The sequence below is a fragment of the Temnothorax nylanderi genome, unplaced genomic scaffold (genome assembly GCF_030848795.1).
Source record: "Temnothorax nylanderi isolate EJ_2023f unplaced genomic scaffold, tnyl_v1.0 TNYL_tig0127_pilon, whole genome shotgun sequence".
Lineage (NCBI taxonomy): Eukaryota > Metazoa > Arthropoda > Insecta > Hymenoptera > Formicidae > Temnothorax > Temnothorax nylanderi.
The window spans coordinates 399,014-411,161 of NW_027249189.1; the positions used below are offsets into that span (position 1 = coordinate 399,014).

The 12,148-nt window shown below is 35.8% G+C and overlaps 1 long non-coding RNA gene across 1 annotated transcript; it reads right to left on the minus strand.

The window, feature by feature from the left end:
- LOC139776743 (uncharacterized) lies at positions 1–1,658 on the minus strand. Its single transcript, XR_011719163.1, has 3 exons — positions 1,615–1,658; positions 955–1,531; positions 1–30 (listed from the first exon to the last, which is right to left on the minus strand). It is a non-coding gene; the product is annotated as an uncharacterized lncRNA (long non-coding RNA).
- Between the last annotated feature and the right edge of the window lie 10,490 nt (positions 1,659–12,148).

Here is a 12,148-nt window from a genome sequence, read left to right on the forward strand (position 1 = left end):
CTCTGCTTGTGAAAATTCGTTGCTATGTCGCTGCAAATAACATTGGAACACAAATTTATATTCATTATTAACACTACGCGGACAGCGTGTTTTTAAAAGCGTTTCTGTTACAAAAAATCTATAAAAATTCATTGTATCATCTTTAAAATTTCAAAAAGTGATTTCTACAGAGGCCGGAACTATTGCAATTTCTTTTTTAAGTGTCGAAACGTTAGAAGAAAACTGTAAAATGCGAGTTTTGATAAATAATAGCATATTTTTTGAATGTGTGACTAAAAGAAAATTGTTCAAGGGTTTTATAGTTCAATAATGGTATTTGAAAGGAAAATACACGAAGAGAACCTAAAAAAAGTTGAATTGTTAAAGCACTTAAAAATTGGTACTTAATTTTGGTATACAGAAAAAATGGGATTTGAAGACAAAAGCAATGCTATTCTGTTTAAAGGTTACTTCTTATTTATTATTTATAAGTAGGATCAATATTGAAAAAAAAACACGTAAAATGCAAAATTACTTATCCGTGAACAAAATTAACGAGGTAGAGCCAGTGATGCTAGACGGCAGACGGAATAGCATGCTACAGCATGTAGAGGGCATGGCTGTGCAAGGCACAGCAACGGACAAGCTCCTCCATCCGTGTTAGCCGACACGCCGAGCGTAACATGCTGTTCCGTCTGCCGTTTAGCATCCGAGGTGGACACCCTGGGTCTTTGAAGGCACACACTACACTTCGATTGCTCGGTATCGCGCAACGAACTGTCGAACCTCAATGCCGCTTGGCAGTTACATGCCCACAATCACCAAGTTTTTTTATGGAGGAGAGCCAACGTAAGCGCTGAAGCCATTTCCGTGGGAATTATAAATGAAAAATCGACTGTGCCTTAAAAGTCCCACAGTATCCGCGCAGTGTTAAGAAAATGATGTAAGATTACTTAATGTCGACAATTATAATACCTTTTATAAATAACGCAATATTTAGGAAATTCCTTTTGAAGATCAAGTATATCCAAGTATGCATTTTCATAATCACGTGTTGTATTATAAGGGTCAAACAAATTCCAGGGATTCGAAAGGTAACAGTATATAGAATATGGTTCTTCTTCAATTCTTGAGAATTCTTCAGAACAACGAAAAGAACAAAATCTCTCTGAACAAGAATGTCGTTGTGCCCGAATGCGGTGTAAGAGATTAGTTATACTCTTATCTTCAGGATTTTTAGAAAAAATCAATTTTGATGTACCGATCAGCATCACAGCATCTAGCTGTGTGCAAGAGTTGGATATAAATTGTAATCTGAGCATTTTGGTTTTAAAGTTGCAAGACCGTAAGGGCGGAGAAAATATCCGTGATTCCGAACGTCTACGTTTGGTTAGATGACAAAATTCGTTGAATTGTGGCGGTCCATCCCATAATAAAATCCACCGACCCTCATCTTCAGAATTCTGAGCCCAAACTTCAGTTACGTTCCCAAAATTATATACTTCATATATAGAGATTCTGATTGGATATATAGCTTCATGAAACTCGAGATCTTCAAAATAAAAATTATAACCTTTTCTGAACACAAACATTTTCCTTAACAATATCTTATTTATCAATTCAAATATTACATACCAATATGATGAAAATAATAATCTTTTTCAAACGCTGGTACAAAAGTATATGACACTTGTTTCTGCCATGGAGATATTGAAATATCGAAATCATACGTCTCCTAGTATTAAAGAGTAAAAAAAGTACTGAATATTACCAAATGTTGTAGCATAAATTAGATTTTGTGATTATATACTTTCTACAGAACAGAAAATACACATACCAAAAGAAAATCTTCATTGCTTGGAAAATTGCTAGGTGTTCCAATTATATTATTACGAATATTACTTATGCTAGTAGTATTCTTACAGTCCTTTGTAGATATATTGCTATCCTTCACAAATTGATAGATGAAATCAACATAATCCTCTCCTACCGCTATTCTGTCAGTATAAGGATATCTGACATCATTCTCGCAATGTGAGGAATGATAATTGGATGTCATATTCTCTCTCTTAAAAAAGATGGAAAATATAATAGTCTAAGAGCTGACGACACTTTTGGCCAAGTGATTTTGTAAAATACGATTTTCCGTTTTAATTATTTATAATTAAGTCTGGCGACTAATTCCCCCGAGCAATCAAACTGGCAATTTATTTGCATGTTCCTGAGTGACCAATTGTCAATATCCTGCGTGGACGACTCTCCTTCGATAATCCGAACACCTGGCTGGCCGTACCTGGGGGGTTTAGAAATACGCAGGTGAGAAAAAAAACAGATTTTCAAGTCATAGTATAAGTCTCAATTTTTATCGGATATTGATAATTGGTCACTCAGGAACATGCAAATAAATTGCCAGTTTGATTGCTCGGGGGAATTAGTCGCCAGACTTAATTATAAATAATTAAAAATAATTATTTTCAAGTCATACTATAAAAGCTGGGTTTTTTTTAGTAACAAGTATAGTGCTAACACATGCCACCAAAAAAAAGCCAAATAAAAATTTTGTTGGCATCATCTCTAAAAAAATTATTGAAAATGCACAAAGCCGGCGCGCGGCGGGTCTGACGATGGCCTCAATTGTTTTTAGCGTCCATGAGTTTTTAAAAACGTGTATTATTAACTATCATTATCGTATCAATTTATGAAAAGATTGATAAACAATAAATAGTGTGTAAAAATAAAAAAAATGGCTTTGCTGGCGCAGCGTTGCGTTGCGTTACTCGACCATCGTCAGATCCCTCCGCCGGCTTTGTGCATTTTCAATAATTTTTTTAGAGATGTTGCCACCAAAATTTTCACTTGGCTTTTTTTCGGTGGTATGTGTTAGCACTATACTTATTAGTAAAAAAAAACCCAGCTTTTATAGTATGACTTGAAAATAATTATTTTTAATTATTTATAATTAAGCTTGGCGACTAATTCCCCCGAGCAATCGAACTGGCAATTTATTTGGATGTTTCTGAGTGATCAATTATCAATATCCGATAAAAATTAAGACTTATACTATGACTTGAAAATCCGTTTTTTTTCTCACCTGCGTACTTCTAAACCACCCAGGTACGGCCAGCCAGGTGTTCGGATTATCGAAGGAGAGTCGTCCACGCAGGTCAAAACGGAAAATCGTGATTTACAAAATCACTTGGTCAAAAGTGTCGTCAGCTCTTGGACTATTAGCATATATGTCAAAATGCTATATTATAATATCATATATTTATTATAATTATACTACAAAGTATATCTATACTTACTTGTAAGAGAGTTTATTTCCTTGCTTCCACGTGTTGAAGCGGCGAAGGGAGCGTCTCGTCAGAGAGAAGGATGAGAATGGAAATGCCCGCTCTCATCCATTTTAGGTGGTCCGGGGTGGTCCCCGTCCATGAGCGCCTCTATGTGCACAAAAAATGCACATTGAACTACGTAACTTTGTCCACGAAAATTTCTGATGAATAAAGGTCTATTCAGACAAACTTGCATATCGCATAAACATAAGTATAAGAAAATTGATTGGTCCATATACATGTGCATAAAGGTCAATCCAGACAAACTTGAATAGCGCATAAAACATAAGCATAAGAGAATTGATTGGTCCATATGCATGTGCATAAGGAAATAGACCAATCCGTTTCTTTATGCATATGGTTATGCACCTATGCAAGTTTATCTGGATAGACCTTTAGGAAATAGACCAATCCATTTTTTTTATGTGTATGCTTATGCACCTATGCAAGTTTGTCTGGATTGGCCTTTATGTGCACGCTCTATTGGTTCTGTTCCGTGCTATGTCCAAAGCGTCGGTAATGCATGGTGATGCATAATACTTATATGGAGGGGATGTGCTGCCTACGAACTCTCTACTGACCGTTTCTAAACTCTCAATGAACTTCCGCAAACGCTCACGTAAACGTCAAACAAACGTTTATGAAACTTCTCATTTTCGCCAGGGTTATGTTTACACTTACGAATTTTAATTTTCATGTTTATATATGATATTATATATGAAATTTATAAATATAAAATTTACAAATATAATTAAATAAATATTAATAAACATAAAAATTAAAATTTGTAAGGATAATGTATAAAAATAGCAATCCCTGTTTTTGCCCATACGCTTTTTTATCTGAAAAAAGTCCTACATTAAAAACATTAACTTTAGCATATAGTATAGTATAATATTTAAATTTAATATTTAAATGCATAATAATAATTAAATAAATATTAACTATCGAGAAAAAAATTGTAGTGTTCTTTTTACTCTTATTAAATTTATAATTTTAGCTATGCATGTTTAAACGGCCAAATTATATACGAGTACCAAAAGAGAGATATTGGATTAAAATAGAAACAATTTATTAAACAAACAATACACACGGTTAACGTTTCGACTGTACTTTATAGTCTTTTTCGGAACGGATTGCTATGAAAGAAGAAAATAAATATCAAAAAACATGATAACGTGTTTAAGTTAACATATTAAAACATTAAACAATTTTTTAATAATAATATAAATAATAAAATAAACAATCTAATTGAATCACAAATATAAAAACGCCGTAATAATTGAATAAAACCATGACAACATACCTAAATTTGGTAATTATGCATTTTAGGGGAGGCACCTCCGATGACCTTGACCTTAACATATGTCGTCAAGGTCACCTTCCTGAGTGACCTTCAGAAGGTTTTAGCCGGCGGTCGTTTTTTATTAAAAAGTTATTAACAAAAAAAGTTTGAAAAATATGGCAATTATTTTGAGTATTGGAAGACCAATATATATATGTGGAAATAGGGTAAGTATGAACGAAGGAAAGTCATGTAAAGCAGAGAATAGTTCATATATTGAAAAATATACAATAAGTATACGCAATTTTATGTGATTAGGAAATAAGAATACAAAATATTCTCTGTTTTAACCAAAAGCTTTTATCTAAACTGTTGTCTGCTATAACTATTTAATTGAAATAATAGTATACATATATTATAATAATTATTACTTTATTAATAATTTTTACGTGGTTCAAAATTTAAATCCAACATTTCTTTGAAATAGACACTGTTTTGTCGTAGAAGTTTGTATGGAAATCGATTTCTTTACTGTAACAACAAAAAGTAGAACCTCATAACATTTTAATTGATTAGTTTATTTATTGATGTTAATTATTTTAATTCTAATTTTAATTAAATTGACTAATTTAAATTTATAATTACAACTTTATCAAGCAATGCAGTAACAATGATTTAATTCTTTCTAACATAATTTTTAGTAAAAGATAGCGTTTTAGAAAGCACACTGTACATTTAGCAGCTTGATGCATATTTCTTTTTAAATAGTAAAATATTGGTAGATGTCCTTTATTATGAATAAATAATTCATTATGTGCTAAATATACATAAGTATATAAATAGCTTGATTGAACTATCTAAACATTATGGATTTTATATTTAAGAAAAAATACGCTCTCTCTCTCGAAGAATGATGATACAACTTAATTCAGTAAAATTGTTCAGATAAGGAAATCCCGGTTTTTTACATTGCATATATCTAATTACCGGTACCGGTCCTTATAATTCACAATGCGTAGGTAGGAAACACGGTCCTACTTTGTTACGTTACATATGTTTGTATAAACTAGTACCGGGCCTAATAAGGGGGGTCGGACCCAGCATGTGCCAAAAGTCCTGGTATGTGTTATTGCATCTCCGAAATGGTCCCGACATTATACAAACTATAAAAAAAAATATATATATATATGCACAAGACATGTTTAAAAAAAACTGTTTAAATAGCGCACCAACCGGCACAGGTAGAAACCCTTGAATTAGAGTATGGCTATAAGACAGTTTTAATTGGTCTGTTAGTTTTGTCCAAAGCAAGAGAAACAGAAAGAGAAAGAGATAGAAAAGAGACATAGAAAGAGATAGAGAGAAAGAGAAAGCGATGATGAATGTATATCCTTTTCTCTCGGAGGATTTTACAAAACCACCTTATGGTTAGACTCAAATTCGAGGTTCTCCAGGCACAGAGAGTGCGCTACTGAGCGCACCTAGTGGCAGGCTTTAATAAAAAAACTTCTATTTGTCCCATTCCGCTATGAATTATAAACATTAGTCGTCGAGCTACATTCGTTGAACTGAGCACGTGCACAAGCTGCTCGTCGGATTAGTGACAAAGTGACAATAAAAGGGCTTGAAGAACAACCTGTACGTGTGAAATTTTTCTCAAGTTTGCAGAAAAATTGTATGAAATTTTGACAACAAACTGCCATTTTCCCTATTCTGGTATGAATATTAGTTGTCGAGCTACAGCCGCTGAACTGAGCATGTGCACAAGCTGTTCGTCGGATTAGTAGCAAAGTGACAATAAAAGGACTTGAAGAACAACGTGTGTGTGCGTGTGTGTGAAATTTTTACCAAGTTTGCAGCAAAATTGTGTGAAATTGTGTGAAACAAGTTGTGCACGTGCTCAGTTCAGCGGATGTAGCTCGACAACTAATGTTTATAGCACAACTAATGTTTACAGCAAAACCTGTCGCTCAGTAGCACAGCGCACTAGGGTGAAAGACCCAATTACTGGCATATTAAGCATTCAGTAACATTTGATTTAATATATATATACAAGCAATGATACTTTGTCTTTTAAAAATATTTTTTCCTGATTGCTCCAATTATAAACTTTATAAATAAAATTAGAAAGTTTAAATAAAATTGATTCTTAATTTTTAATTAATATAATAATGACCAAGCTCAACTGCACCTAATACTGGTAACCTCTAAATTTTATGTTCCTAAATCTGGCAACCGGATGAACACATTACTGGTAGTTTTTCTAACCAAACTTTTTATTCCCGACTGCTGCCGGCCGAAGGTTTGCACACAACGGAGGGAATACATATTTTATTATATATTTTGAATCGCCTTTATTTAAATAAGATAAAATATATCATTGCTTGTATATATATATTAAATCCAATATTAAATTTCTTACTGGCAGCATTTACGCTCATGCCTGCATTTATTGCAGATAATGCTTCCTTTAGACTATTTGTGCTGTACAAACATCTTTTTTGTTTACTCATCTTTATTTTTTCTTAATTATATTAGCACTATAAGCAAAAGTCATAAATAAATTTAATATGTTAGAAGTGATTAAATAATAATTTTACTCTTACATTACAATAAATTTACTTACATTAACCTCAACAGGTGTGTCAAGCAAATTTTAAGAGAATAATAGGTATCTAATATGTGAGAATGATAGGTATTCCGATGATCCGTGTTTACGCTCTTATCCATCAAAACAAAGTCGACATAGAAGTTTAGAGGTTATTCTGTCATTCACCAAGCTGCCAGTATTATGTTCATTTCATGATTTATGTCCATAATACTGTTGACAGTATTAGGATTTATGTCCATAATACTGTTGACAGTATTAGGAAAAACACGAAAAAGTGAACATATTACTGACATGAATAATTATATCATAAAAATTAATAATTTATTCCATATATATATTTTTTTTCTTTAATTTCAACATTATTTTATCAGAAAAATGTGTTACCGTGAGACTTACTGTTCAAATTTTGCTTATAATCGGTAATCTTTGCAGCTACTTACATCTACTCTACTAATAAAAATGGACGTAACTCAGCAGAAAAATGAGTTTCTCGGAGTTTAAGCTTTTTTTTTTAATTAGTGGATTGGCTTTTAGTTTCAGTTTATTGTTATAATAATAACCAGATTTCTTGAAGATTTTATTAAAAATTAATAAAATAATATAAGATATAGTTTTCATATTTTAAAAAGTATTTTAATTTTGATTGACAGTAATATGGACACTGCCAGTAATTGGGTCTTTCACCCTATCTCCCTGATAACTGCCAACGATAGAAAACGATAAAAAATTTCTTATCGTTTTTAAGGCTCCTAGACTCTTTCCTGACATCTCATAAGATGTGAGAATTTGATTAAAGTTTTATCTGTCTGTTGTTAATGTTTTATATGTACCGATAAGATACGATTAAAAATGATAGAGATATAATCGTTTTTAATAGTTTTCTATCGGAGATGGTTACCAGGGCTGTGCCGACTGCCGGTTGGTGCGCTACTTAAGAAGTTCGGTCTTTTTTTAAATACGCCTTGTGTGTTGTGTGTGTGTGTGTGTGTGTGTGTGTGTGTGTGTGTGTGTATACATTACATATATATATATATATATATATATATGTGTGTGTGTGTGTGTATATATATATATAATAGCATTTTATTAGAAAAATTTTGATTTTTCTGCACAAGAGTAATTTACAACATTAATATACTTTCGCGAAGTCCGCGCGACGGGTAGGTACAGGGCGATATATAAATTACACGTCTGGTCACGGGGCCCCCCGAGGAAGTAACGGTACTCCCGGGGGGGCTCCTCTCGTGCTCTCTCGTGGTCGCCGATCTTAGCCTGGCCGGCCTGCCTGGTCGGTCCCGCCGATCTCCTCCTTCCTCGTGACAGCGAGAAGAGAAGAGGAGCCAGGCTGTGGTTCACTCTCGGTCGAGGAAACTCCGCCCGTTCGCCCGTTCGTTCATCCGTGCGCCTCTATCTACTCGGGAGAGCGCTCGCGATGAGCGCGAAACGAGAGCGGCCTCGCTCATCCCGAGCTCGCTTGATCGGCAGCTAAGATTGCGGAGTTACGTCAGCGTCTTATTGGCGTAGCCGGTGCGGAGCGGAGAGACGCGAGCGATCAAAGGGGTCCGCGTGTGCGGATTCGTTTAACGACCCTGCGCGAATATATCCCAATGGTCCCCTCGAACCGCCGACCTGCAACGTCGTCGCGGCAATCCGAGGGCCGCTGGACCCGTTGCTTTCCCTCTCCTTATCTCCTTCTTTTTTTTCTTGCCAATAAAACCTCTCCGCTTCTGCAACTCCCATATTGACGTATCTTCGCGGCGGAGATCGTCGCGATTGCACAGGAAGACGAAACATGGATAACCAAGCCCAAAAACAGCTTCGTTAGTTGGCCGCTAATTACTTTCCGAGCTGAGGCCCACGAATCAACCGAGATAATATACCAGCCGAGTTCTATTCTTGGACGTATACCTCGACCGTCTGGCAATCGTGAATTCGAAATGTATATCGTTAAAAATTTAAATGTACTTCACTCGAAACTTTATTCGAAACCTTTAAGCCCGTTAATGCGCACCTTCGGCGGCCGGTATACTTTATTCGCGATAAATTCGAGCGGCATTCGAGGATGACAAATTTGCGTCGGTGTTTTACGGTCGGTCGTTTCTATACAAGCTAAACTCGTTGAGCTCCTCGATGTGAAAACGGGTTTCCTGTATTCCGTGGAGAGAGGAGAGATAAAATTTATTGTAATATGCCATGCTGATTTTAACATTCTTATGCCCATCACCAGTTTGCGTATGATAATCCCTTTACTTTATCCCTTAACTTAGCGGGAGATTCTTATGTCATAAATTTAATAGTTCTCCTCGTACCTATCTTTAATTGCAGCTTAACACGTCACTATTAATGTCAGTATTAATACCAACGATTATCTAAATTATTATACAATATGTTAAAGTTTCTAAAAAATAAAACAAAAATATGGTTATAACTTACAGATTTAAATATTATTTTTCTTTCATGAAATCGCTCATAAAGATGTTCAAAAATGGTAATAGATCTCGTTGATGCTGATGTCACTTTAGAAAATTTTTCATCTAACTAAACGACTAGTAAGATTAAAATTATTCTTCTTGCGCTCCACGGCGAATCAACTGTGACGACACTGCAAATCTAAAGGCGTCTTCCATTAGGAAAAACTCACTAGCACTCAGTGTCTCAGTTTTCGAGTTTTTCGGAAACAAATGCTCACTAATTCTACCAATAAAATGCGTTTCAAGCACTTAGTGCTGCCAGTGCCAATGAGTTTTTCTCAATGGAAAACGCTATAAGTCTTTATACACTTTTTTGTAGTCACTTTTTAAACGTTCACTTTAAACGCTTTTTCGATTAATAAGTGTTTTATTTTAATTCGGTTTTAGTGTTTTATATTTTGTGTGTTACACAATAAAACACTAAAACCGAAGTGAAATAAAACACTTATTGATCGAAATTAAAGCGTTTAAAGTAAATGTTTAAAAAGTGACTATAAAAAAGTGTATAAAATAAAACACTTAGATTTGCAGTGGAATCACGGCGAAATGTAAGGGTACGACGCAACGATTACATTTCCAACCTACATTCCTATATCGTAGGCCGACAGTAGTCGTTCTCGTAGGTCTTGTTGCGGCGCCTGTATTAAACAAAACGGCGCCAGCGAGTCGGAACTGGGAACACGGGAGCGATTCGCTGAGTCGCTGCACTGCGGCACGACGACGACGACGACGACGACGACGATGACTACGTTAACGCGTGTGTATAACCCCCCGAGGAAAGGTCTGGAGCCAGAGTTAGGTTCGTGGTTTCTATGGCGGGCTCGACCTTCGTTAATCAGAATGCCGCCACGCTTCCTGGTGATAAATAACGTCGCCTGCCAAGTGCGCACGGAAGAAGCGACGCCTATTTATATACCGACCCGTAACTCCCTCGTTACTCGTTGGTCACGTAGGTACTCGCCAGGTATATATAACGCCGAATGTGTGCGAAGGGTAAGAGGCGAGGCAGAAGGGAACGAATAAGAGGAAAAGGAGAGGGCCGAGATCGAGACGGCATCGCACGGAAGAAAGAACCGTCTTCCTCGCGAATATCTTCCTTCGGAATGGACGGTTTTCGTTGCACGTTCTAAGATAATGCCCATTCCGTACTTCTAATTAAAATTATACAAGGTAAATTATAAAAGAAAATTACATAGCAGCAATACAAAATATCTGATGAAACAGCTGGATGAAATTAGAATTCTATGAAGTAAAATATCCGCAAGTTGAGCTCAGAATTCTACACGTGAAAAAGTGATAAAAACGATATTACATCATTACTTCACTATCATTTTAAGTTCGAGAATAATATTGAAGTGAGTTATCTGCAAGATGGAAAGGCATGAAGTTTTCAATGGAGATTCCCAGTTTCCGAGAAGGGAGCTCCACACGTAACAATGACGAAGAAAACTCTCGCGGACTGTGTGTGAGATCGGCAACACCAACACCCACGTTGTCTAAACCGGCAGCTTTCACATTTCCCATAACCGCGACCGAGTGCGATTCCACGCCTAAGATTCCCGGGTCGGGCTCATCGCTCCCCCGCTGATGAGGAGTCGTGCGAATCGGCACCCGTTTTACGCAACATCAACTAAACACGACGAGAGGCTGACGAGAGACGGAAACGAGATCTCGTAGGTTGCCTCATTCCGCGCGTATTGTGCGCAATGTATTGCAATTAAAATCTCCGGTCTGCTCGACATTGCGACGGAGAAATCACGCACAAAAAAGCGAATAATGTGAAATACCGGGCCTTATGTAATGGAGATTTGGGTGAGTGAAGTCACGCAAGGATATAGTGACTAAGATTAATAGTCGCAATTATTTTACCTACATGACCGCTATTAAATAATGCTGATTTTACGACAACTGTTACTAGTTGATGTTCATCATTATTTAATGACTTTATAATATGTATCAATTTTATCATTATCTGCCAGGAAAGTATTGTAATTACGCTTTGTTTTATTTACTCAATATAATTTTGATTACACCATTCGACTTTATACTGAATTTTTGCGTAGAATTCGTTAATGATAATCTATATACGTATTATTGAATACCTTTATAACGATTGCACAAGATTCTCTCATTTTTTCATAGAAACGATCGAGATAAATTCGGAAAGGACGAAGATTTTTACAATTCTCAGGAAAGTCCCGAGTAATAAAATCCGCAAAATAAACGCGCGACCCTGTCATTCGAGTTCGGAGAACTCGCGGTTGAAATCCGTATTGGTTCTCCGGTATCATCGTTGCGGAGGATACGCACTTTTATACCGCGGTTTTTATCGTCAGCAATCAACTTAACGAATCGGTTGGACGGAAGGTATTCCACGTTCACTTTAACGAGCGATTTTTTACCGTACAAAAACACGATTCATCATTACGTATCTCCCTTAAAATTTTCAATTTCAAAAATAAATTAA